We start from the raw sequence: 27,064 nt of genomic DNA, 5'->3' as shown, positions 1-27,064 counted from the left end.
CCTGAGGATGACAGCAGAGATCAAAGTGAGGCTCCTGGGAGCCAAGGGTCACAGAAGCCACCCTGAGTTCATCCTCCTACTGAGGAGAGATATAAATGGCTCCCCCTGGCACCCAGGGGTCAGACCACTGCAGGAGCCTGTGCCAATTGCCATTTTGACTTTACTTCCTGGGAGGTCAATATGGAAGGACTAGTGTTGTTTCTTTGAAGGCAGACTCTTTCTCTGCTCTGTCTGGGCCCTCCCTCGTGGCCCCACCTGACCTGTGTGGGGCTGGGATCTTGACTTGAGGACACTTTGTATCATGTTCTGCAGCAGCTCACTTCATGCTTGTGTGGCAAGTGTTTTCCTGACTGAGCCATGTCTCCAGTCCCAAGATTCGGTGTCAACTGAACAAATGAATCGCAAGGTGAATGAACCTTTAGCATACTGATGACTGGAACCATGTGTATTCGTGCCCATGCCCACTGCTTTCTTTTCCAAGCCCCTGGACATTGTCTCTGTGGTGATTGCTCTGGGTTCACTCAAGCTCAGTGTGGACCCTGCCTGACCTTTCTTTCCTGTACAGTTGCTTTGTCTGATGAGGGGGGCCAAACGCCAGGAACCATAGCTTGGAAGCAAGAATGGTGGCTCTCCTACTGCCTATGGTGGGTGGTGGTCTAATGTAAACATTCCCCAATAGGCATTTCCGGGATGACTTGGACCCCCACATGAATAATATACTCTCTGGGTCTTTAGGGGAGGAGAGAGGGTCTTGGTATATTCGGGCCGTGGTAGCAAGGTACCATAGCCCAGATTGATTCCTTGTAGTACTGGAGGCTAGGAACAAGATTGGGCCCCAGCAAGCTCCATAGGCTACTAGGGATACTGACGCCACTCAGAAGGCCCCACCCTAAGACCTAAATGCTTTGCGATCTGAATGGCATTCAGATTTGGGAAACATGGGTATGGTATCTGATCTGTCACAAGGAAAGATCCCCTGTGTACCCCAAAGATTCTCTGAGCTCACACATGACTTTGCTAGGCCTCTTCTCTTCAGACCTCAGTTTCCTATCTGATGTCTGACCTAAACATGAACCAGGCCCCTCACGGTAGGATGTTCACCAGCATGGGGACTCTGCCTTGGGGGCTCTGCCTCGGTCAGCAGAGGCCCAGTCACCAGTCAACCCGAGTGGCTTCCTCATGGATACCTTTGCCTTTTGCTCTGGAGCTCCTGTATCCACATCCCGTCTCACTCCACCTCCAATTTCCAGATGTGCTAAACAGCAAGATGCCCAGTGGTGTTGCCATAGTAACAAAAGCCGACCTGGCTATCAGAATGTTGCCCCTCTGAGGCACCTCTCCCTCTGCCTTCTAAATGACAGAGCCCAGGAAGGAAGTGGAGGAGAGTAGGTGGGATCCTGAGCTGGGGTGTCTCAGAAAGCACCTGGGGGTCATGACTCTTCCCAAGGCCCCTTGCCTAGGTCTGCTTGCACTAGCAACTAAAAGTACCATAAACTGGGGGACTTTTATATCCCCTGAGTTCTGGAAGTCAGAAACACAGGTGTGTCAGGGTAGCTCCTTGGAGACCTGTCCTTAGCTGTGGATGGTGGCTTCATCCCCCAGCACCAAATTGTCCTATGGGCTGATGTGTCTACCGTATGTGCTGGATTATGGCCACACTGTAACCCACATAATGACCCTTTCTATAAATAAGGTCACATTCTAGGACACGAAGGTGAGAACTCCAACACCGGAGGGATTTTTGCTGTTGTTTGTGGGGAGAGACACAGTTCAGCCTGTAATACTTGTGCTAATTGAGGGTGCACCACATCTCATCCTTATGGTGACAGCTCCGGCTTCCAGAGACAGAATGTCTGTATGACACTGGCGAGGGGAAGACAGGCTGTGTGTTCTCAGCCCCAGGAACTTCTATTGCACAGCAGGTCAGAGGCTCCTGCATCCCAGGGGACAAAACAGCATATACTAGCAGTGCCCTATGGAGGGCTGGGGGCTCATTCTAGTTCCTCAGCTTCAGGGCTTGGGGCCACCTTAGCCCTGCTTACTATGATTATTTACACCCCAATTTTGCATTCCGTGGGTGTCAGGAGTCATATCTGACTTGTCCCCTGCCACACCATCTTCCAGGCCTGGCCAACTATAGGCCCCAACTGAACTTGTCTCTTTGGATAAGAGGACACAGGGCTTCTCCCTTGCAGACCATTTGAAGGCTTGATTCTGCTCCTGTTGGGACCATGGCAAGACCCAGATGACATAGACCCCACAGCCTACAGCGTGAGCATGGGGGCTGGGTTTGCACATTGTGGCTCTGAGCCACAGAGAGTTAACTGGTTTGCAGAGGAGGCCAGCTTGGTGCAATTAAGTCTGCAATGCTTATTTGCAGATTTTTTTTAACACCAATTTTAGTCTAAAAAGCCTGCTTCTCACCAAATAAGATTTCTGATGAGAATTTTGATTGAATTCATGTGTTGTGACGCAAGTTCAGGTACAGGTCGAGCTAGGAACACACAATTATCCCACCTTTGTTCTAGAGCTGGTGATTGAAGGCTGAGTGGTAGGGAGACATCTAAATCCCCATCGTAATGTCCTTCCACAGCTGGTGCTGTGCCAGGCCTCGTTTGCTAGTGTTTAAAAATCACACATCCTTCACAGTCTATTTTTAAGAGGACAGGTTGGAGGAACAAAAGCATTAGCAGATTTGGGACTCATTCATTTTCAAGTGGAAATGGGTATAGCCTAGCTTTGGGTTAAACATGACGTGTGGCTGGAGGCACAGGGTTTGCAGACCCAGGGCCTGATTAGCGCCCTGCACAGTCTGCAGACTTGAGCTGACCATGTTCGTTGACTGGCCTGGCCTTGCAGGGCTCCCTGGAGGCGCTCTCTGCTCATTTGAACTGTAGAGTTGAGGGGTATCTGATCTGAGCTGTATCACATCCCAGGGCCCCTGCGTGGAGCTGCCTTCTGAGAGGAGCGTGTGGCTCACACAGCCACGTTTCTTACTGCAGCCTATTCCCACAAGCAGTGAACTCTGGGAAGGCTGGATTGTGCATGGCTTGTCCTCATTACCACTTCAGGGCCCTGGCCCACAGGGCATTCATTTGGCCATCCTGAATGAATAGAGAGGGTGGGTGATGCTTTAGTTAGGTTTCTACTGCTGAGACCAAACACTGACCAAAGCCAGCTGGCGTAGGAAAGAGTTTATTTCATCACAAAACCCACATATCATACTCCATCACTGAGAAGCCAGGGAGTAATTCGAGACAGGAACTGAAGCAGAGACTGGGTGCTTGTCCTAGGGTAGGACCCTGTATGGTGATGGCTCTCCAACTGGTTCTCTCTTCCCAGAGACCCTGATTGCCTGATTTCTTGATTTAAGAATTAAGGTTCTTAACTTCTTCAGGGAGGTTTCCTGGACTCTATGTTGGGAGTGATGATATCTGTTGAACCACCTAGAACTCCCAGATAGGTGGTGGCTCAATAGATAATATTATCTATTTTTCAATAACTCATGCACCCACCCAGCTGCTCACCCATCTAGCAACCATCTACCTACACATATAACTATCCACATCCCTACCTCCCCATTCTCCCACTTGGACATCCACCTCCACCTGCCTATTCATTCACCTACCTGTCCACTTGTCCACTTACGCATCTGCTTATCACACACACACACACACACACACACCTAGCCACTAATGCACACATTTTTTTTAAAGAGACAGGGTTTCCCTGTGTATCCCTGGCTGTTTTGGAACTCACTTTGTGAACCAGACCAGGTTGGCCTCAAACTCACAAAGATCTGCCTGCCTCTGCCTCCTGAATGTGGAATTAAAGGCGTGCGCCACCTCTGCCTGGCTTACCCACTCATCTTACCTACTCACCCATCTACCTATCTCCCTTTCCGCCTGCCCATCTACCCATCTCCATATCCATCTACCCACCACCCCACTCCTCATCTACTCATCCACCCACACACGAACACATCCATCATCTTATCCACTCAACTACCCATCCATACACTCACTCACCTACCCACTCCCCACACCAGTCCATTTATCTGCCAACACACCTGCTTACCCACCCCCACAAACACATCTGCTCATCCAGACAGAAAGCTTGTGCTGCGGGAGGAAGGCCAGCAAAGGTCACAGGAGGTGAACTACCCGCCAACAAAGAGCTCAGGGAAGGCTTTAGTGAGGGTTAGGTCGGGACCAAGAGCTGTGCATTCGGAAGAACGAGCCACCTGAAGACAGTTGCATGGCCTATTCCAAGCCCCTCTTTGGAGCAGAAGTTTCTAGACATCTCCTGGGTCCACAGACAGCAAGATGGTTGCATAGTTTGTGAGAAGAGGTGGGAAGTTTAGGTTACACAGGGTGCCAGGTTTCCTGAGTCTTAGAGTTGAAAAGCAAGGCCTGAACTCTATTCCATTATTAAAAGTCTGTAAGTTTTGGCAAAGGTGCCACTGCAGTTTACTTGTGTGTGTGTGCTGTGGGGTGTACATACATGTCATTCTTCAGGAGCTATCCAATTTGCTTTTAGAGAAAGGGTCTCTCACTAGGACCTGGAACTCTCTGGCTAGGCTAGGCAGGTTGGCCAGTGAAACCTAGAAATCTTTGTGCCTCCACTTCCCCAGTGCTGAGATGAAAAGTGCATCCCATCATATGTAGAATTTAAAAAAAAAAATAACGTAGGTTCTGGGGATCAAACTCAGGTCTGCATGCTTGTGTGTCAAGCACTTACAAGCTGAGGCATTTTATCTCCCAGCACTGCAATTTACATTTCTAAGATGAGTGCATTGGCTAGGGTGTGAGCCCTTGCCTTTAGAGGGAAGAGGGAAGCATGGCTCCTGGCTGCTGGTGATGGCATATGCTGGATCATATTTAATGTAGTCTACTGAGTCATTGATCAAGACTAGAAGAGGAAACAGGCTCTGACGGGTGCAGGCCCGGCATACGATTTAGGCACCACCATTATATCCCCCGCCCACTTGGCATAGTTGAGGTCAGGCTCAAGTGTGCTAGCAACCTACCACACAGGACCATTCAAATGTGGTGCCAGTTACCATTGGCACTGCACATGTTCATGGCAATGAATTTTGATGGCCCCATCTGAGATGGATTATGAATGGGACAAGGAACAGATGCTCATGGTGGCCTTTGTACATCCCGGCACTCTTTCTCAACAGAGCGCAGGCGGGGTACAGCCTTCCCCCTCATTTTAACTCCTAGCACATTTGGGCTGGGATGGAAGCCGTGAAAAAGAAGCCACAGTGCACTGTAGCTTGAATAATCCTCTTTCTGAAGAGTGCTTTGCATCTAGCCGAGGCCCAGGGAATCCACTGTGTGCAGAGCAGGGGTTTCCAGACAGAGTGGCAGAGGCCTCCCTGACAAGCTCAGGCACTGGTTAGCTTTGGTCTCTGATCAGACTCCATGAGGCTCAGGCTACTCAAGTGATGTGTGTGCAGTTCCAAGGATGACTAATTGCTGTGACTCCTGGGACTTCTGTGATTGGCCTTCTAAGGAATTAGCTCTTTGAAGCCGTGACATAGTTCTCCTGTGGACAAGTCCCTTTCACTGAATGCTGGCGCTCCATCAGTTCTTGGAGGATGTCATATCCTGGGTAATTGGGTGCCCTGTGCTCAGTGTTCCTGAGCAGTGGGAGGCGGCCATTATGTCGGTGATATTGAGCCCAGGACCACACTGGTGCTCTCTTAGGCTCTGAGCAGGTCAGCTTTCCTGAGGTCTGTGAATCACATCAGGGTCTTTATGAGGAAATGAAGCTCTTGAGAAAGAAGGTAGGACTCAACAAAGCTCAGTGTTGCCACTAAGTGTGAGGCTCGCAACTTTCCTGTGCCCAAGAGCTCATGAATACACAGGGAGATCTGCCTCCAGCCTGTGGGTCAAGCTCAGATGCTTCTCTGACCTGTGGCAAGTGGCCACAGCAAGGTATTGTCCACCTCCAAAAAACTGTATGTGGGTGCTGCTAACACTGTCCATATCCTATGGGAATCCAGCCTATCCACTGTTAGTCAGACCCAAAGTCCCCAGAACCCCTTGAGGATTTTGCAGCGTCACCACCAGATCTTGAGAGTGGACCCTGGCCTCCCAGTTCTGCTCCTGCGGAATGCTCTCTTCTCTACATCCTTGTGGCAAAAACCTTTGGCTATAGGCACAGGCTGCTGCAAAGAGCCCGATTGTTAGTGATGGCTATTAACTCCCAAACAGATCTGACTACCCCATCAGACAGAGGCCAGTGACAAGGCAGTCAGCAGACAGAGCAAGCTGTGAATATTCAGAATACTGAGTGGTACTGGAGGCTGGGAAGGCAGGCAGAGCTAAGCTGAGCTCATATGGATCAGCTATACCTGGATCCCAACCCCTTGATGGATCTCTGTGTAAGGTCCTGAAACATTCTCATTCAACAAAGCAGGAATGTGATGTCTTTCTCAGGACTGTTGAAGTTGTTCTGTACAATATTACCTAAAATGAGTCTGCCTATTTAACCACCCATCCATTTATCTACCCCTCTGTCCATCATATATCTAGCCATCCATCCATCCATCCATCCATCCATCCATCCATCCATCCATCCATTCATTCTTCCTTCATCTAATCCATATCTCCAGTCAGCCAGATAGCCAGCTACCTATCCATTTGTCTACCAATCTACCACATGCTCGTATAACTGGCCATCCATCCTCCACTCACCCATCCATCATCCTTCCATTCATCAGCATCCACTTATCCACCCACTCACCCAGCCAGCCAGCTTCCTGTCAATCTGATCCATGCAGCCAATCATCTTTTCCTTCCCCTCTTTACTATTTTAAATCTGTTTTGGTGAGCTTGTCAGATCCCAGCCGCACAGCACTGGAGGAAGCTTCCTTACCCTCAGAAATGATAATTTGTCTGCATCCACTGCCCACTGCCAGGCTGGGAACAGAAAGGATTTGAGTGTGATTGTTCACAGGTAGTGCTGGGTCCTGCACGGGTCAGAGACTGGTCCTCACAAGGGCCTGTCCTCTACTTACACACCCCTGAAGAGTCTTACTTCCTTTCCAGCCAGACTGGAGTTTTGGTTTTCTGGTTTTTTTTTGTTTTTTGTTTTTTGTTTTTTTAATCTACAATCAACTTGTTGATTCCTAAGGCCTTCCCAGCCACTGAGTCCTCCGTGTTGATCATAAATTTCTGCATGTGTGCCATCTACATGTGTGCCAGCATCCTGAGCTGCCTTGGGTTTGTACCCTTGGTACAGACAAGTGCCAGGTTTGATTCCATTCCGATTTGCATATTGGCACCAGGTGAAGGGACCAGCTGAACCTCTGCCACAGAGCAGGGGCAGAAGGTGTGAATGGAGGGATTCTGCTGGCGCAACTGCAACACACCAGGGACTCCCTCATGAGCTTGGCAGCATCCTGGAAGGGTGATCTCTGGGTCCTGTGTGAGTGTAAGTTCCAGCTTCCTGATAGGAGCCACGAGCCTGGAGAACTGAAGGGCTGGTGCAGGGCAGCCATGGGGCTGACGTGGTCGGCATCTACAGCTGGTGGAAAAATGCCTCTCAACCTGTTGGTGACTGCCACCAACCTGGTCAGTATATCTTAGATTGTCCCATCTTGAGAAAGGGAGCACGAATTTCCTAAAGGTGGAGTAAGCGGCCAGAGCTTTGTGGAGAGGTTCAGATCAGACAATGCATGAAGGAGAGTCATAGGAAGGTAGTTGGGGCACCTCTGGTGTTTGCCTACAGGCTAGAAGACCTTAAATGTGTTAACAGATGTGCTGGCAGAAGCAGATGTGTTGGGAGGTCAAGAGTGAAATAGATGGCTGGCTAAGGGAGACCTGTCTGGAGGAGGAGGGCAGGACTGGGAAGGGAAGGTAGGAGGTTTTCACATCTTCTGTGTCCCAGACAGACTGAAATTGTTGGCTCAGGACACTAGCCTCTCTGACCTGGAAGCTTATGGAAGCAAATCTTGCCCTGTATTCTAGGCCAGTTCTTTCCACGAGGAACCAGATTGGGTTTGGGAAGGGACATACTGCAGTGTGAGCTGTTTTTAATTAGCCCTCATGGTGAAGTCGTAAGGAGATGTGGAGCCTGCCAGAGCCTCCGGGGCACCTGTTGGTGGCTGACCAACTGGCTGTCCTCTCACATCACTGGGTCACCAGGAGTACCAAGGGGCCAAGGCCAAAATCTCCTTGCTCAGATGACAAGCCGTGTCCGCTTCTACAGGCAGTGGGTGGAATAACCTTCTCCATGGCAGATGCAGGGTTCATCCCAGCAAGGAGGGCAAGGCCAGGGTGTTCACATCCCAGCAGCCCATGGACCCTGTCCTCAACAGCACACAAGGGGGCTTTGACTCCCCACAATGGTGACTATTGACACAGACACTCTTTTTCCTGGAGTCATCTAATACATGTTGAAATGTAGCTTGTTTGGAAACAGTTTTGGGGACTCAAGTTAGAATGAGTGCATATTGAATTAGAGAGAGCCCTAAGTCAGTGACGTCTGCTTCTACACAGAAATGGGGCAGGGGCTGCTTTAAGTGTAGGGACCACAGAATCCAGTGGAGAGGATCCATGTGAAAATAGCGGCAGACTTAAGGGTGACACAGTCACAAACTGAGGATACATGGAGGCTCTGGAACTGAAGGAGGTGGTGGGGATCTCTGCCTGGACCCTTATTGGGACCTCAGCCCATGTGCTATGACCTGGCTTGTAGCTTGTAGACTTGATACTCTACTTTCTTGCTGTTGGGAGTCACAATCAGTGGCCATCGTTTAAGTCCGAGGCCTAGAGGCCCTTTGAAGATCACTTCACTGTGACATTGCCTCCTGCCTTCACAATGGGAAAGCAGGCAGTTGTCAGGGCTCACCCACAGGCTTCAGACTACGGGTCACATATGCCACTTGGACGGGACATTGTAGGAGACAGCCCAACAGAATACTCTACTGTGAAACAGGAGTGGTGCTGCAGGACTGGGGACCCATGTCACCACAGGTCCCTGCCTCTTTACTTCCTTGCAGGAGGCTTTGACAAAGATATATGGCCTCGTGGGACCCTCAGGGACTCGTTGGTCCTTGGGGTATTTGGAGGAGTGCTCAGGGCTCCAATCTCATCTCTTCAGGTCTTTGAATATTGTGCTCTGAGAGCTGAGACCTATGGGGGCACCAGCACCCTTGGCTTAGTCTCTTCGGCTATGCTTTCCAGCTTGTGTTTCTCTCCCCAGCTGCCATAGGCTCTGTGAGGTGCGAACACACTGCTCATATATCCCAGGACCCCCTGAATCGGCCTGAGGCCCCTGCTTCCCTAGAGCAGGACTATGAACTATCCAGCACCTCCTTAGGTGGCCCAATGGCTCAGGAGCTTTCATCTACTCTTGCTGACAATATGGAGATCCAAGGCCCTCTGAGGTGACTCCTCCCTGGGCCCCACCTGGCCTGTCTTTATCATTCAGTTGTCATGGACCTGGGAGAGTACAGTACCCCTGAAACCCAGCTTCCTAGAACACAGACCTCCTGCACAGGTGTAGTCCAAGTGGGAAGCCCCGACTCAGCCAATTCCACAAAATGGACACCAGTGCATACCCTTTGGTCAAGCCTTTTGACCTCAGTCTTCAGCTCCAAGTGCCAAAAGATCAGAGAACAAGGATGTCTCCCTTCACTAAAGGAAAGAAACCTGGTGCTGAAAGTTGGCTACTGTGGTTGTGAGTTTCAGACATGGTGAGCTCTGGGTTTCAAGTTTACAGAGGAAAAAACCGAGGCCCAAGTCCAGGATAGACCAGTCTGTAGGCCCTTCTCTCCTGGCTTGTCTCCACCAGCCCCTGGCCTAGGAGGAACGGGTTTCTTCTGTGTCCATGTCTAGCCCTCAAGCACCGTCAGATGGGGTGCCCATGACTGGTGGAGGGAGTACTATCTATGGGTCTGAGCCTTCATCTCCCTTCCCTCCCGCCTCCTCTTGGGATGCTAATCCTTGCTGACAGCACACTGGATGCTCCAGGTCTGACATTACCAAAGCTCAGGCCAACTCCTCGAGAGACCACCAACTTCTTCCATGTTCATGCTCAGTTTCTCCTAAGAATCCCATGTATGGCTGCTGGGCAGAGGCCTGAGCCCTTGTCCCTTGTGGCTCACTGGCCTGCACGCCCATAGACCTGTGCAACTCAACAGCCAGCCAGGTGCAAGTGGCCCGGGATCAACTCACACCCCAGGTTGTGAGGCTCTGTTTCTGAGTTCGAACTTGTACCAATGCCATTCAAGGCATTGTTCATGATTGGGATGCATGACCCTCTGACAGTCCCTTAAGCTAAGGCTCGGTCCTACTTGACATTCTAGAGTCTAGTGAGTTTCACACTACTCTAGAGACATGGGTCAGGGGTCAATGCTGCCCGCTCTATTCCAGTGCTTCTAGATGCATCATGATGTACTTGAAAATATGTCCTGTCCTGATAAGTCTCAGAGTAAACAGCTGCCTGACTTCATATGACCCATGGAATCCGAATGACACCTTCTGCTTTGAGGGTATCCAGGGATCCGTGGAACTAACTCTGAAAAGCTACACCAAGACCACCCACAGCTGCACTGGGAATGCTGGGCTTGGCAGGAGTATCCCAATAGACAGGGATACCTGTTTGTCCTCTCTGGGCAGAACAGAGAGAAAACAAGCCTTGAAGATGCCTATCTTTCAAACACCCAGCTCCAAGTCCTGGTGGCTGTGGGCAGATCTTAAACTGTAAGGGACATTTGGATTTCAAAAAAAAGAAAAAAGAAAGAAAAAAAAGAAAAGGAAATGATTTACTAGTATTTAAAAATTGAGAGATTTCACATGACAGTCCAAGCTTCTGCCTGCCTTTTTTAGGAAGTGGAAAGGATCTTGTCGTCACCAAGACTGCACAAGGACATGCTGTCTCAAGGGAACCTCCTTCTCCTGTCTCCCTTACTCCAAAATGGAAACCAGTGAGTCTCAGATTCTCTTAGCCATTAGGGATGGGTGTAGACCCACCCTGCCTGCTCAGCCTCATTGCCTAGCATGACAAGAAAGCCATACCTGGCCTAGCTGACTGGAACTTCAAACTGTGCCACTCTGGGGTCACCCCCCTCCAGTCGGTTTCTCTACTAAGGGAAGTCCCTGAGCTTGTCCTAGGCAGGCCCTGGGCCCATCCTAGAAGCCAGATTTCAGAGAACCCAGGCAGAGTTGCTCCGAAGCCCATGGGTGATAGCAGTGTTGATCCCTGCTGGTGAGTTGGAACTGTGGGCTGAATTAATCGGAAGCTGCAGCTGGGGGTTAGGGATTTCGGGGCACAGAGGAGGCGTCTGGTAGGGGCTGCTGTTGAGCTTGAGGGAACACTCTGGCAGGTTCTCAGTGCTGTCCCCTTTCCAGAGCAATTTAAAATTAATTAAAAATGCTGGTGTGAAAGGGGGCTCCTCACAGGCAGCCTGGCAGCCTGGCGCAGCCCCGCCCCCCTACTTTTAACACTGACAGCAGATTCGAGGATTGACGGCTGTGCTTCCTGGCATTTCTCTCTTACTTAAAAACACAGCAGAGGCCTTGCTGCTGCCAAACCTTCTACCACCCTGCTCGGCAAGGCCACATTTGGGGAACCCTTCCTCAGAGTCTCATCACAGTCTACTGACAGGTGTGAACATGACTGTTCTTAGATCGGATGGAGGGACAATGACCTTGGCATTGTTGCCCAGCTGAGGCCCTGTGCTTCCATCTCCCTGGGGTCCTTATAGGCCTGTACCGAGCAGAGAGGGTGCAGGTCAGAAAAGGGTCCAGAGGGAAACTGATGAGGCTATGGGGTCCCAAGTAAAGCCACTAAGTTCTGGAAGGGGCATGAGCAGAATTGGGCGCCATGCCAGGAGTGAATTCTTGTTCAGTTTCATGTGGGCAGAACTGTCCTGGTCCTTAGATGTCTCATGTTACAGGTGGGGAGGTTCCCATTCCAACAGTCTTACGGATGGTAGGAAGGATGGTATAATGGTGACCCCAAGAGAAGACTGAGGAGCTGTGGATCTGGGCCAGTTGTTTAATCTCTCTAAGCTAAAGTCACCTCTTGACGTCATGGCCTGACATGATGCCCTCCCTTATTGGGTTGATGTAGCCATTAGACAGGCAAACACTGGATTGTTGCATGTGTGGATTTCAAGACAAGGGTGGTCTGTAAGCAACTGATCCACATTGGCCAGAACATGTGACCAATATTTTCACTATTAATCTATAGATTAATAACCTGAGATGCTGTGGTTTCAGAACCCCCTCCCTACAGAGTACCCAGGAAGGATGGGGTCTTTGCTCTTTGCCTCCTTTAAAAGCCCCCACCATCTTTTTTGCCTCCTTTGTGCATGGTGGCTCTGTCAACCTGGAGCGATGCTGCAGACACTGGCTTGCTATCCTGCTCTGCCTCCCGGAGGCAAAGGCCACAGTGCTGGTCTCAGTCTCAGTCATTCTACTTCTGGCATCCCCGAGGCCACCCTCTGCCACAGGTTTTTCCAGGATGTGTGTGGACTTTCCCAATGTCTTTTGTGGTGGTGTGTCCCCTCCTCGGTGGCCCTCCTGCCCTCTGCTCTTGATGCTGTCTGACTACAGAAAGCTCATAGACAACTCCGCCCTGTGGCGTCCAGTCTTCTCCAGTGGGTATCTATTTTCAGCCCTGTAGCAAGCAGCTGGGACGCTCGCCTCTCTGCCTTTGTTCTGCTCCTCCTGTTTCCCAACTCTGTAATTATGGGATATGTTTATTCATTCACAAAGGGCCTGCCTGTGATTCTTAATTTCATGGTGCCCCTCTATGTTACCCGGAACATAAATCTTATTCTATACTGGAGTCCGACCTCATCAGCCCCACTCTGCTACCTGCCATCCTGGTTTGGGCCTCTGGGAACAGACTGTATGAGTAATAGGATCTTACTGGATCCCACCCTTATCCATGATCACCAAGACAGCATCCCACCAAAAATCCATCACAGTTCCCTGATGTCACCCAAGGGGACCAGAGCAGGCAGCCAGTCAGTAGACAGCACCTTCTAAGCTGGTGGCTTGCTGCTTCACTTTGGGAGGTTCCAGAAGCAGGAAAGAGGAACACCATTCTGATATCATCGGGGTTATTGTTTCCGGTCTTCTACTAGGATGACGTCTGGCTTTGGCATTGTTACTGGAGCTGTTAGGGTTAGACCCTGGGCTCTTCAAACAGGTTTAATAGTGCAGGCTTGGTGGCTCATCCTCAGTAGGCCGATTAAAGAGACAACTAATAGTGAAAAGCAGAGAGGAGCGCCACTCTGTGCGGCCAACTGGGAAGAGGGACAAAGGTCCAGAGACTCCCAAATCTGTCCTCAGGGTCTGGACATGAGGTTCAGGGGCAAGCAGAGGGCAGGAGGTGTGCGGAGCTAAGCAGCCCTGGTCAGGGTGTGGTCATGGCCCGTCACTGCTCCATCACTGTCAGCTCCAGCCTCTCCTGCAAGGCGGTCTGACAAGTTCTCAGAACTCCGGGAGATATCTCTGGGAGACAGGCTCCCCCTCTGGTTGGCACCAGGCTTCAGCCCCTCTTCTATTTCCCAGCGTGAGACTCCTACAGAAATTCCAATGCCCTGGGGTCCATTGTTTCAGTGGTCTGACAGGTAAAAAAAGGGCACAAGCACCTGTCTGGAATATCTTATTTTTTAAGAGAAAATTTACTCTTGCTGGCTAATTAGTTCTTCCAGGAAAGCGATTTGCCCTAACCATAGGCACATTCGGGGCCCTTTGGCCTACAGCGTCCTTCTTAGAAAAGGACAGGCTCAGAGAAACAAGTGCCACAGGCACAAAGATGTCCCAGCCATGCTACTGATCAAACAAAGAGTCCAATTGCATCTCAGCCAGCTCCAGGGAACCTGGCCTGAAAAGGACAGCAAGAAGCCTCTAGGGGCATTATATAATGTCACCCGGGACAGCACAGAGCTGTGGCATGGGGCCAGACGCTCTTTGGCTGTGCGGGAAGGAAAGGCGAACTTCAAGGTCTGTCCCTCTGCAGGTGCTGGAGCTGTCCCGTGCTGCACATGGGGCTATGTCAGATGCAGAGGCTCTCATCGCATTCTAACCGCCTCCCTGGTGATACCAACGGGACCAAGTTAAGGGGCATGAAACTTCACGCCCCTCCCTATCTCCTTGGGACAAATGTGTGGCCACATCAGGTGGCAGTGAGCAAGGAGAGTGAGTTTCCTGGCTTGTGCTGCTGACCCAGATAGGAAAATGGAGCACTCCTTGGGGTGTTGGTATAAGCAGAGTATAAAGGAGTGGGACTGGTGTAGTGTAGGCCCTGTCAGCTAGGACACTGGGACCAGAAGAAAGACTGGCTAGAGACAGGCGAGGTGTGTGGGCTTAAAGCCCTGAGAACTTTCACCCATGGAGACCTGTGCTGTTGTCGCAGAAGTACTGTGTCTTCAAGATGAGGTAGAATGGAATGAGGTGTCAAGAACATAGCTCATGAAGAGGAAGTTCAGTTTTTGGCTTCCAGGCCAAGTCCAGGACCAGAGTCTCATATATAGGAGTGAGCAAGCATTGGGCTGTCGGAGAAAGCACTTAGCGGGGGTCTTCAAATGCACATGCCCATCACCCCATATCCCAGAAGTTAGCCATCTAAGATTGAGGCTTGCAGGGCTAGCTTCTTGGGAAGCCTCTTTCCTTTACTCATAGTGTTTTCTACCTATGTCCTCATGTAGCTGTCCCTCTGTGTGTCCCTGTCCTGACCTCTCTTGGTATAAGGACCCTGATCGTATGTGATGAGTGCTCATGCTAGAGACCCATTCTAATCCAGTCACACCTGTAAAGGGCCTGGTTCCAAATGTAGAAGTCAGAGATTGAAAAATACGAATTTGGGGGGTTGTTCACAATTTTGTGTATGACATTACCTGCATTTAAATGCTCTCCCTAGGCCACAAGAAGCCTGTCCAGCCTCCTCTGCAGGCCTCTCCAGTGCCCATGACATGTTACCTTCAATGCCAACTGTCACTCATCACTTAATGTCCCATGTGCCTCAGTTCCTAGAGGCTCTGGCCCCTGCTTGGAACATAGACCTGTAATCTAGAACTTGTTAGACCCAGTCCTCCATGTCCAGCACCTGCTGGGGCAGGCTAAGGCCCACGGAAAGGACATCCGGATCCCAAAATGTTAGCAGGAAAAGCAGCAGAGGCCACAATAGCCCACCGTTCTCAAAAACCCCAAATTCAGGGTGGAATGCAACAGGGAGGCGGAAAGGCTCCTCTGCCTGCCCACATCTCCAGCTGTTGTCAAGGAGACAAGGTGACACAGACTCTATCTCTGTCACCCCCATGCCATACTGTTCCCACCTCATCCCAACCCCGTGCCAGTGAGCAGGGCCATCCCACTCAGACCCTACGAGAGTAACCTGGCCCAGACCTAGTAACCAACGCGCCAATGAGTCCAGGACTACCTCTAAAGATGTTCCATGGGGACACCCTCCTAACGAGTGTTTTTAGAGTGTCTCTGGGTGCATCTTCCTTGTGACAGTTGTCTGCGAGGTATTTGTTTGGCTGCAGGCCTTTGTCCTGGACACTGGCTGGTCAGGAGTGTATGTGGCTGCCGGGAGAATGTCTGGTAGCATCACATGAAGGACACCCTCTCCTGACTGTTGGATCTCACCAGCTGCTTCTCTCCCAGGCCCCACAGCAGTGTCTCTTTCAGCTTTAGGCATGCCTGGCTTCTTCCACTAGCTGCATGGAGTAGCCGGCTTCTATAAAACTCAGATTAGAGCTTCTTCGATCCTAGGGTCCCATTAGCTGGCTGGGGGATGGTAGCCCATACTCCACCTAGGAGTGCATACAAGCTCCAGGTACAGTCCTGCAAAGCCACTACTGTGCCCAGTTCTCCATGGCTCCTAAAGCCAGAAGGGACTTTATCCAATGCGCTGCTTGGGTCTCATTTACCATGAAGATAGAGGCCCAGAGGGAATAAGGACTTTGGTTCAAGGACACAGCTAATCCTTGTCACAATACAAACCTGGGTAGGTGTCCTGTAAGACCACAGTCACTGCCTTGACCTTAAGCCTCCAGACCGTCTCTGGGGCCCTTCTAGAGAGCATTTTAGCCCCTGTGTGAACCAGGATTTCCCAGCGGCAGTATGTCTATCAAGAACACACATGTGTCTGTCAACTTGCCTGACTTCGCACTGTGTAGTGTAGGGGGCTTCTAGGTGAGTCATAATGAGTTTACTCGATGGCTTCTCTGTGCAATGGTTGGAACATTTCTTGGCTTACCATCTCATGGTGGTGGAAGTGATTCCAGCTCTATTGTGGGCAGCCACTGCAGGGAGCCTGGGGCCAGAATTTCAGAAATAAAGTCCATCCCCACAGTACTGCCCAGTATGGGTCTATGACCATATAGGCATGTGCCCTCCCTGCCTTCAGACCCTGACTGCACAAGGTGCTGTCCTCCCATGTCTCCCGTTTCTTCCCTGAGCTTCGGGATTTTCCTGATGCCAATGGCATCTAATATTAACCAAACCACGAGTGCAGCTCGGAATTTGCTTCAAGGTTAAGCCAGTCATAGTGCCTCTTTAGTTCCCAAAATACAACTGGGCATTTGGATCCAGTAAGGACAAGTTGATTTGAGTCCCAGAACCAGTTCCCAGGAACTTCAAGAGCATTTCATGTTCTGCAATCTCATTTAGCCCAGGCTAGCCCCAAGTTTGCCGTAGTGCTGGTTATGACCTTGAACTCCCGATATCTTGCCTCTACCTCCCAAGTGCTGTATTTACAGGCATGTACCACTATCCTTGGTTTATAGTGGGCGTGGAACAGGACTTTGTGCGTGTGGGGTAAGCACTTTAGCAACTGAGCTACAGTCCCTGCCCCACCTTAATCTTTGATTGACAGACACAGCGATCAGAACAGCAAGATCTCCTTTCCACTAGTCCCCACTCTGGTCTCCTGGGTCCCTTGGGTAGGAAGTAGTTGGATTCATTTGTTGCAGTGAAATCCCCTCCGTGGCTGTGCCCTTTCCTGGTGATGTTGGAAACCTCATGGCAGGAGCAGAAGCACTGGGAAGGCTGTTTCCCTGCCTGCCTATGTGGTTGGAGGCCAGGTCACTCATCAGATAACTATACCCCTAGGAATAGTGATGAGGTGTGCATCCATGCCACTTGCCACTCCCGAGCAGTCCAAAGTAAATAAAAACAGAGGTACTGGGCCCCCGAGGGAAGGGAAGCCCTCAGGAGAAACCCTGATGAATAGTGGCTTCTTACTGGCTTGATGATTCAGGATTTGGGATTTGGACATTAGGGTCAGAGTTCTCTATATGGCTAGAAGTAGAAGGGGGAAGTTTCCAGAAAGAGGAACACCCTTAAAATTTGTACCCAGATTTCCCTCCAATCTCTGACAGGCTTTTGAGCCACCATATTGTGCAGGGCAAGAACTGAGGGGGCCAGTGGAAACCAGCAACTTGAACTTGAAGTGTCCAAGGAGATGTCAGGGCTTTCCATTGCAGAGGCAATAGTGGGGAGGAGAGTCCTGCCTTGAGCTGTCTACAGGAACCCTGGAAGGGAGGTCAGAGTCAGAACTCAGCCCAAGACCAATGCAGTAGACACACTACCCCTGCTCCCCGCCCCACCAGAAGAACCCTGGAACAGCCTTCATGGGACAGGACATTCTGCCAGTGATTTTACTTACTGCTAGAAACACTCAACACTCCCTAGAGGAAGATAACAGAACACAGTTTGTACCGCAAGAACACACACAGTTTGTGCTGCATCTGATACAGTGTTCAAGGAGGAATTGGAAGCCACCAGATACGCAGAGAAGAAGAGCATTTTGCCATGTGTGAGCATTCATCTTGACCACCAATGTGGAGAGCAGCATCTAGGAGATGCCTCCATATGCCTCTGGGAGGATTGTTTTCTGAGAGGTTTAACGGAGCAGGAAGACCCACCCTAGATGTGGCTGGGGTCCAGGCCTTAATGAAAAGGATAAAGTGAGCTGAGCACCAGCGTTCGTCTCTCTCAGCTTCCTGGTTGTGGACAGCATGTGAGCATTGCCTCACACCGCTGCCGCCGAGTCTTCCCCACCAGATTGGACTGTACCCTAAACCAGTGAGGCCAAATCAGCCTCTCCTCCCTCATGTCGCTTCTGTCAGGCACCTACACCCATGGTCTGGCTCCCACCATGCCGAGCAGTGGGCTCACCCAGAACTGTACAAGACACTCCTCCACCCCAGACCTTCCAGAAGGTCCCAGGTACAGGAAGGAGTATTCATGATGTGAAGAATTCTAGAACTAGTCAGCTTTCATAGTGAAGGGCTCAGTTCTTATAAAGCCCAGGGTGAGGTGGGAGAAAGCCTTCATTTATCTACTTGCTTATTGGATAAGCACTTGAAGGCATCTCCGAAGGCAGCTGGGCTCAGTACAGAGAATAAGACAAACCTTTTGCTGAGGAAGAAAGGCAGGATGAGTCTCAAGTAATGGCTAGGACGGAATGTAAGACGGTTTCTTTAGTAGCTCGTCCGTGTTACGTGCAAGATGCTGGAGGCAAGTTTATAAAGAAAAAAAAAGGAGGATTATTCAGCTGACAGTTCAGAAGGCTGGAAAACCACACGGCACAGAAGGGGAGGGAAAGCAATCCTCTCTGGTGTCTTGTCTTATAAGACCATGAATCACGAGTCCCCTTCTTCGTGGGCTCGCCTAACTCTGACCTTTCCAGCATCCCTGTCTACAGAGACCATCACACAAAGCATCAGGGCTTCAGCACACAAACTGAGGGACGTAGCCTTCAGTATGGAGGCCAGGTTTTTCTAGTTATGCTTGATGGTCGCAGCTGCTGTGTGGGGCTGTCGCTTGGTGTCATGCAGTCACAGTGGCCCCTCAGTGTGGCCCTGGCTCCTACAGTCCAGCCTTATTCTCCAGCATATGGGGAGGGCCTATGAGGAGGAAGCAGTGATTGTGTAGGACAGGGTAGCTCTCGAGGCAAGGTTCTCCCTAGAGGCCCCTAAGAGTCTAGCCAGAACAATGATGGCCAGAAAGCCTCGATTCATTCTCCTTAGTAGCTGAGAGCTCGGTCTGCGTGCCACATATGGAGAAGCAGACAAGCCATGCGATGGTCAGCTCTCTTCCATGCTGTCCTGAACAGGATGCAGCTACCTGATTATATGTTGGACATGCAGAGGAATACCTGCCTGAGCCTCTGGAGTCCCTGAGTTACCTCGTAAGACTTCCTGCCAAGGAGGCTGGTGGCAGACAGCCCATGCCACATGGTTCTGATGGGAAGATGCTGAGCTACATAGTTTGGGTGGGCTCAGCGCCCGCTCCCCATCTCCAGAAAGGCTGAGGGTGAGTCCAGTCTCTCTGGGTCTTAAAGCCCTTCCCAGGCTTTCTGTCCCTCAAAATACTCAGGGAACCTTAGGAGGCAGGGCTGGGTGGGGGGTGCTCCCTTCTCTTCGGATGAGGAAACTATATCTTGACATCTCACTTTGGGCCATACATTGATCTAGGATGCTTGTCTCCTAGCCTCAGGCTCAAATTTTATGAATTCCTAGGAGCTGGACAGAAGGAGCCATCAGGGCTAGAAGCTGGGGAAGGAGGGCGGCTGCACGGACTTGGCTCCCAGGCTGAGGACTGTTCTCTGCTAATCAGTGCGGCTGGTAATTGGCTAACTCCCTGCAGACAGCTATCTTTGTCTCTCTGAAGTCTACAGGGGACCTTCGGGTGTCCTTCCATCTTGGGGGAGGGGTTCCTGCAGGAAGGCAGGACTCTAGGGCTCTCCTGGAGGAGCCAAACAGGTGGGGTCTTCTGCTCCTTGTAGAAGCCATAAACCTGATCCTCTGTCTAGCAGAAGCTTCCAGGGCTCAGAGACTTATGTGGGAAAAGACTGGGCCTGATAAAAGGATGCTAGCTAGGCCCAAAGGGTGATGTTTGAATCCAGAATGGGGTCAGGAAGTGAGTTTTACCAGCCTTAGGGGCCAGGTATAGAGCTCCTGAGTGGGCAGGGCAAGGTGGGCCTGGCTGGTGGGGCACCATGTGACACCTAGGCTCCCTCTGAAATGCATCTCAGTCTCTCTTACCTATCTCGTCAGCCCACCTGAGGCGGGCTCTTGCACTGGCTGTGGTCCTGGGTACATAGCCCAAGGCAGTGCCAGGTTACATGCCAAAGGCTCTTTCCCAGTCCCACCTGGCCCCTCAGCACCTATTCAACCCAGCCAGGCCCAGACTAGTTCCACTCCATGGCGACACCACTCACCCCAGCTGCCATGCATCTTCCAAAAGTTGAGCCCCTTAGAGGCTCCTGCCAGGAATGGTGCAGACGCCGCAGACACCCACATCTTTGTGCAAAGCTAACCCCGTGTTACTGCTGAGACGCCTTTTAATATCTGGCCTTATTTATGTGGGTTATGACTCATTCACCAATTACCGTGAGATGGAGATACTTTGCCTACTAATATTTAAATTGCAGTTATCTGAAGCTACGGGAAAAGGAAGCGAGGTCTGCTGGTTTGCGTTTGGCAGGGATGGGCTAGAGGATTAGGGCTCTGGCTCCTACCTGCCCAGTTGCCTCTGCCTCTGCCTCCCGGCTTCAGTCAGACCCTGCTGACCAAAGTGTCCTATGCCTTGTGTATCTCCTTTCTGACATTTGTTGGAGTTGGGGTCTGATGGATAACTGAGACCTTCTGGAATGTCTCCTAGTCCTCACAGCTCCCCGTGGGTCTCTGTCAGATCAGGAAACAGAGCAGCCTCTGTGCCAATGTTGAAAGCTGCTCAGGTACTCCCCTGCCTCTACAGCCCTGTCTCTTTCTGTCTTACCCTCCTCCCCTGGAATAAAGACCAGTGGAGTAGAACCTCAGGAGGAAAATAAGGATCGTCTCAGGGCATCAGGTGTGGTGTGCCACAGAGAATGGGAAGTTTGACTAACTACATTTTCTTCCCTTCTGGTAGCACCACAAGGCTTTGCACCTTGAGGTCTTTCTCTGGCCTGAGTTGAAGGGAAGCATGGAGCCTCATGTGCATAGCCAACTTGCCCTCGGTGCCCACCCTCGGTGCATCCTCAGAACACAATCTTGAGCTGGCTGAGGCAAGTCTCTCTAGCAGAGACTCCTGGGGTATCACATGTACAGTGAGGGAGGGAGCACCCTCCTGTCCTCGGTGAGGGCCTAGTTGATTACCCCGTCATTGACATATGCGGCCACTCAGCTTTTTAGGGAGACCTGGAGGCCTTCAAACCTGCCCCTAGCATACCCTGAGGCCTGTCCTTAGCACATCTTCACAGTAACCTCAGTGATGAACAGCCATGTCTAGCTTCATGTATGAACATGTGACAGCTACTGTGTGCAGTGTGGGAGCTCTGTGCTCAGCAGGTATCTCACCCCTGCATAGACCCCAAAAACACATTGGCTGGTGCAGAATTCTGGAGTTTAAAGACTTCACTATGGCTAATGCAGTTCTCTGGTGACACTTGGATCCAGGAAGTCCTGATACAGATGTGAGAGATGTACTCGGGGTCTGTAGATCAGCTTTCGCTCTAGTAGCCAGGGACCTTGAGGACAGCCTGCCCTGGGATCCAAACTCCTGGGCTTCCTCAACCAGAGCCTTGCTTATCAGTAAGAGGGCACTATAGCCAGGAAGGCAGGAGACGGGGAGCTGGAAAGGGTATGATGGTTAACTGGGGACAGACCCAGGACCCTGCTGCCAGTCTGGGCTGTGAACTGCTTGGCAGAGCATCTACCCTGCAGTCCACAGATACGGCAGAGAGTTGGAAGCAGTGGCTCCATGTAGAACCTGGTTCTGCTTCTGCTACTGCCTTACAGGATGCTCCCCATATCAGAGCATTCTTTGCTCTGAGCATCAGATGGGTGAATCTAGGTGGTATTAGAAGCTAAGGATAGGCCCCGGCTTTCTCACAGCAAGTAATATAAGGCTTCAGGGAGCTCTGTAGACACTGGGAGGACTCTGGAAACTGAGTTCTTGTGCTTCTGTTCAAGTGACAAGTACAGGGACATCCTCAGAGCTCTCTTGCACAGGCCTTCCCAGGTTCCCAGGTAGCTGTTTGGTGTGGCAGTGTGGCATGCCTCAGCTCAAGCCCTGGGTGGGGGTGGGGTAGAGCAATGGGTCGGCTGTTATTCATGTTGCTTAAATAGGACCGGAGACAGACTAGCTTGTTGTGCCTGGAACCAATGGGTGGGAGCTGGGCTCTTCACTCATTCATTCAGTTTCCTGTATGTTGGGAATTCCCAGCTCAAAGTTTCAGGGCAAGAGGAAACAGTGGCATCTCTTAGCACCGTGAAAAGCCCAGAGGGCTGACTGCTGCAAGGGAATCCTAAGGAACAGTGTCTCCAGTGACAGGGTCAGCCAGGGAGGTATCTTGGAGGGGGTAACACCCAGAAAGATAACGGAGGTATTTGAACATGCTAAGGTAGGTGTATGGCTTTCAGTGTGGGGGACCCTTGCCCACCATCTTTCCATCTGCTGACTTGTCATGTGGTTTGGCTGGGATCTTGTCGCTTTGAAGTAGGGTGTCACGTACCCCAATCTGGCCTCAGACTTGCCGTGTGTAGTTGAGGATGACTATGGAATCCTGATCCACCCGCCTTTATCTCCTGAGTGCTGGGATTGTGGGTGTGAATTATATCAACTATGCTGGCTTTGTGCTGTGCTAGGGATCGAACCCAGCCAGGGCTTTGCGCGTGTTAAGCAAACACTGAGCTATGTCCTTGGATTCCATTATGCATTCTAATGACCTCTATATATATTACTCAGCTGTCCTTGGCAGCACTGTCGCAAATAGAAGTGCACTTGAACCCCTACCACTCTTGATGAAGCAGCTCTGGGCACGTCCTTTTATACAGAAGCAGGAGTACAAAGAGGGGGGTGGCTTTTCTGGAGTCAGAGCCTCATCCCCCACTTGGTAATTCTCCAGAGGGCTGTATGTGGGGACACCTTGCTTTGTCCTGCAAACATGGACTCATGTAACCCCACAGCCAAGTACTGGGAATCTTCTAGTTACTCTGGTTCTGCCTGGGGGGAAACTGAGGGTCAAGGGAGATCCTGACCAGCCAGCCCATGGCTGCAGAGTACAGTGCCTCAGCCTGGCTCCCATACCCCTCACTGAAGCCACAGCGAGGGGAGACACGCCTGTCATCAGCAGCAAGCACTTCCGAGTCTCACCACGTGCCGGTAGCACCTGCCACATCCTCCCTGCCAGAACTTGAGAGCCTCAAAATGTTCTGATGCACGGAGAGCCTTTTTTTGTACAAGAAGTAAAATTATTTTCCAGCCTGTTGTTAGGCAGCCGTCAAAAGACATGGAAATGAAGGGCTTAGTGAGTCTCTGAGAGGAAGTCCCATGGCCAGGGTTGGGTGTAGGGATGCAGGTTGTTGGCCATGCAGGCTGTGGAGTGATGGTTTGGGGCTCATTCAGGGTCACTGTATCACTGTCTTTCTGAAATTGGTTCCAAGGGTACAGTATGCATGGACACTGAGTGGTGGCAGACAGAAATGGTACCCACCTTCTGCAGGACGGGAGTTCGGGTAGACAGCTCCATGGTTGTGTTTCTAGACTGCGGCTCTCTGCCATCTCTACATCGTGTACTGCCCTGTTTTATCATCCAGAATAAAACCAGGTTGGTGGATGTAGATGTAGGATGCTTATAGATGTAGCAGTGTACACTCAGGAGGCTGAGGCAGGAGGAGGGGGAGTTTCAGGCCAGGTTGAGCTACGGACTGAGACCCTGTCACTAAAGGCAAAAGAGAAAACCAGAAGGAAATGGTTGCTTGATGCCCTTGGCTTTTGGACTGTGGTATCTTCATGCCTGTAATGCTGCCTGAGGCAGTGGCATTTCCAGGACTCAGGCACCCTGCACAGACTCTGAAAATCTCTAGAGAGTTCTACGACTGCTCTCAGGGACACCAGGATGGGGATTCTCCCAGAACATTCCAGAAATCTCAGACCCCACCATGAGAACACGTACTGTGAGCAATGAACCTCTTGCAGTCCCAAAGAGAACAGCTTTTGGATTTTATCTCTCCCTTAATTTTAATTTTTAATCCCCACACTGTAGTTTCTGCCATCCTTAAGGATGGTATCAGTGGTGCCAGGGGTCTACAGTTTGCTACCAGCCTCAGTCAACACCACCACAACTTTCCACAGAAGCCTGGGTCAGCACTGGACCCCCTGGTCACGAGGGTGAAAGACCCCAGGGAATGGAGTGGGCAATGCTGTGCTAGGAGAGGAGGGCCTGGGCTTGCTGTCTGTTGACAGACTTCTAAGCACAGAGCCACAGCGGTGTAAGCCAGACCACGACTGCTCACATGGGCTCCTTATTCACACTGATGATCATGGCTGATGTCTTGCCAGCCAGGCATGCTGAGAGGTCACTGGCTGTAATAGCATCATAGGATGAGGGATAAAGTAAACACCCTGTGTCTGTTTGTTGTGTGAAACCAGGAGGAGAGACTCAATGGTAGGGGTGGGGTACAGAGCTAATATCTCCTTAGGGTAGGGATGCCATGTCCTTTCTCTGACAGCAAGAATCACCACATGCAGGTAGAGACCCCTTTGTTCCTGGGGTCATTCAAGGACAGCACGATAGGACTGTATCGGAAGTGGCCCACTCCCAGAGCAGGAATTCTCAGGGTGTACTATGAGACACCCCCAGTTCTCTACAACTGAGTCTAACCCAGACCGAGTACCCAGGACTCTGCCTGATCAGATCTCACAGTCCCCAGCTCACCTGTCTACCGTCCCATTTGCCACAGCCACAACACAGGTCACCCCCACTCCATTCTTGGCTGCTCTCAGCCTTGACAGGGAAGGTTCTTTTAGCAGTGGACGATGGCAAATGCAACTAACTGGTCAGTGCTGAAAATGAGCGGCCATTGAAAACTTGGCCCGGCATGGGCCGTGGGGCCTCTGTCACAGCCCCTCTGCACCTCCCCCACCACCAAGACTCAGAGAACATCATGGAAGGCAGAGCAGACAGAATGTATCACTAGAGGATATGTGGAGGCTTGTGAAATACTGTCTTTCGGACATGGCACAGTCGTTGCTCCGCGAACTCCCAGCAGCTGTGGTTGTGGCCTGTGTAAGACCTTTACAAGGCCAAGCTAGCCAGAATTGAAGTGTGGATGGGAAGGAGCTCATGAGCCCCCCTCAGCTGAAGGACTATTAGCACTGGGTGGCTGCTGGGTGAAGGAGATTCGTTTTTCTATGAATTTTAACAGGGAAAAGAGACCTGATGTTGAATGTCCAAGAGAAGATAGTGGGGTCACTGGGGTGAATATGACCAAAATGCATCATAAAGGGAAAAGAAAAAAACTGTTTAAAGGTGTCTGAAGAGAGCATCCTTGGTGTGGAATCACAGTGTGGGGGGTCCTTTGTCACTTCATCTTCTGTCTGTAGTGTGACTATTTCCCCTGGCTGATACCCACTACACCTGTTGCCCTCCTGACCAGCACAGCTCACTCTCCACAGCCTGATGGGACATAGAATTCAGGCTTGGCTCTGGTTGCCACTAAGGGAGCTGGATAGAGACACTGTTCTGCTTGGTACAATTCCCAGCTCTTCTCCTTGGACAGCCCAGGGCCCTGCATATTTCTGCAGCAGTTTCTACTTGTGAACAAATGCACCCAAAGGAGCAGCTACCTCGTGTATGACTGGTGGTGATGGCAGCTGGGGACTTTGTATCTGGGCCATGTGACACTGCTGCCTGGCTGGAGTTTGGGAGTTTGGGGTTATGCCCTAGGGAAGATGGGACAGAGACCTGCTTATCCCTCGGTCTTTTGACATATCTGAGACCCATATGGAAAAGAAGGTTCTGCCATCTCCTTGATTCAGAGAGGGTATAGCGTATCCAGGGACGAGGTCTCCTTCCACCTCCACAGAAGGTCAGTGTCAGATGTAGGATCTTGGAGGGGGGGCATGACTGGCACAAATCCTGGCCTCTGGCTTCACAACACAGTTGTGGGCACACACTCTGTATCACACAGTGGCCAAGGAGTTGCCAGAGCAGTGGGTGGCAGGGAAACTTGGCTTGGGTGCAGCCTTGCGCTTTCTGGAAGATATCGATCCCCAACAGATGGAACGAGCACTGAGCATCGCTGGTGTCCCAGAGAGTTCCCAGAGCTCTGGCAAGTCTCTGGGCCCATGTGCTGGGGGGCATGACTGTCAGGGTCCCTGGCCTGTGATATGGGGCTTCCTGTATTCGTGGACACTGCTGACACCACCCCAGTCTGGCCTCCAGCCAGTGTTCCATGATGATCTAGAAACCTCCATGTTGAAACTTTTCTACTCTGTCTTTAGTTCATCCCTGAAAACTGCGTCCTTATGGGTGATACTGTGGGCAGAGGTCCTCCTGGAAGCTTCCCAGCCTGGCCCAGAAGGTCCAAGTGGCTGCAGAAGCCACATGCATGATGTTGCACTAAGCACTAGACAGTTGCTCCATCTCTAAGCCAGTACAAGTCTCAGGAGCCGTTCTGATGCCACCGACTGTGACACTACAGGGGAGGATGTCACCAGGGTGGTTTTGACATGGCTGACGACCGTGTGGGCCCAATGGAAATGATGTTTAAATGCTCAGCCGACATGAAACTCACACACAGACACACAGTGAATCAGGCACAGTCTCTCCCTTCCCAGAACCCAGACAACGCCTGGCATAGCGTCGGCTATCCTGAGCATGCTTAGGAAGGAAAGTGCCACTGCTTGGGCATGCCAGCCTGCTCTTCCTTACACCGCCATTTTTGTTGACATAAACTGTGTCAGCCATATGGAATTGAATTCAGTGCTCCAGTTGCTTTTTCCTGTCTCTTCCTTTTCCTTTTCTCCCCCACCCCCCTGGGTTTGGGAAGCTGTTCTCTTAGCAACCGCAGAAGCTCACACTTAATTACCGCCCCAGTGGCAGATGCACCCCATGCAAAGTCTGACCCTCACGCTTGCTCCTGCTCTGGAAGCACCTTCACCCTGGCATGGACAACATTCCCCATTCTACCCACCTTTGCTTGCTCCCCCCATCACACTTTGTTTGCTATACAGATAGAACTTTCTCAAGGCAGCAGTTGGGGAGATCTTCCCTTGCTTCTAGACTTCTGTTGGGGTGTGAATGCCAGAGG

At 51.1% G+C, this 27,064-nt stretch overlaps 1 protein-coding gene across 6 annotated transcripts in view; it reads left to right on the top strand.

Annotated features, from left to right (window-relative positions):
* The window catches only part of Shank2 (SH3 and multiple ankyrin repeat domains 2), a 441,540-nt gene that overhangs the window by 162,103 nt on the left and 252,373 nt on the right, over positions 1–27,064 (top strand). The gene's annotated exons all lie outside the window — the stretch shown is intronic.

Source organism: Chionomys nivalis, chromosome 8 (assembly GCF_950005125.1).
Source record: "Chionomys nivalis chromosome 8, mChiNiv1.1, whole genome shotgun sequence".
NCBI lineage: Eukaryota > Metazoa > Chordata > Mammalia > Rodentia > Cricetidae > Chionomys > Chionomys nivalis.
The sequence above is the reverse complement of the archived record's forward strand: the minus strand, read 5'-3'. Positions and strand labels throughout refer to the sequence as shown.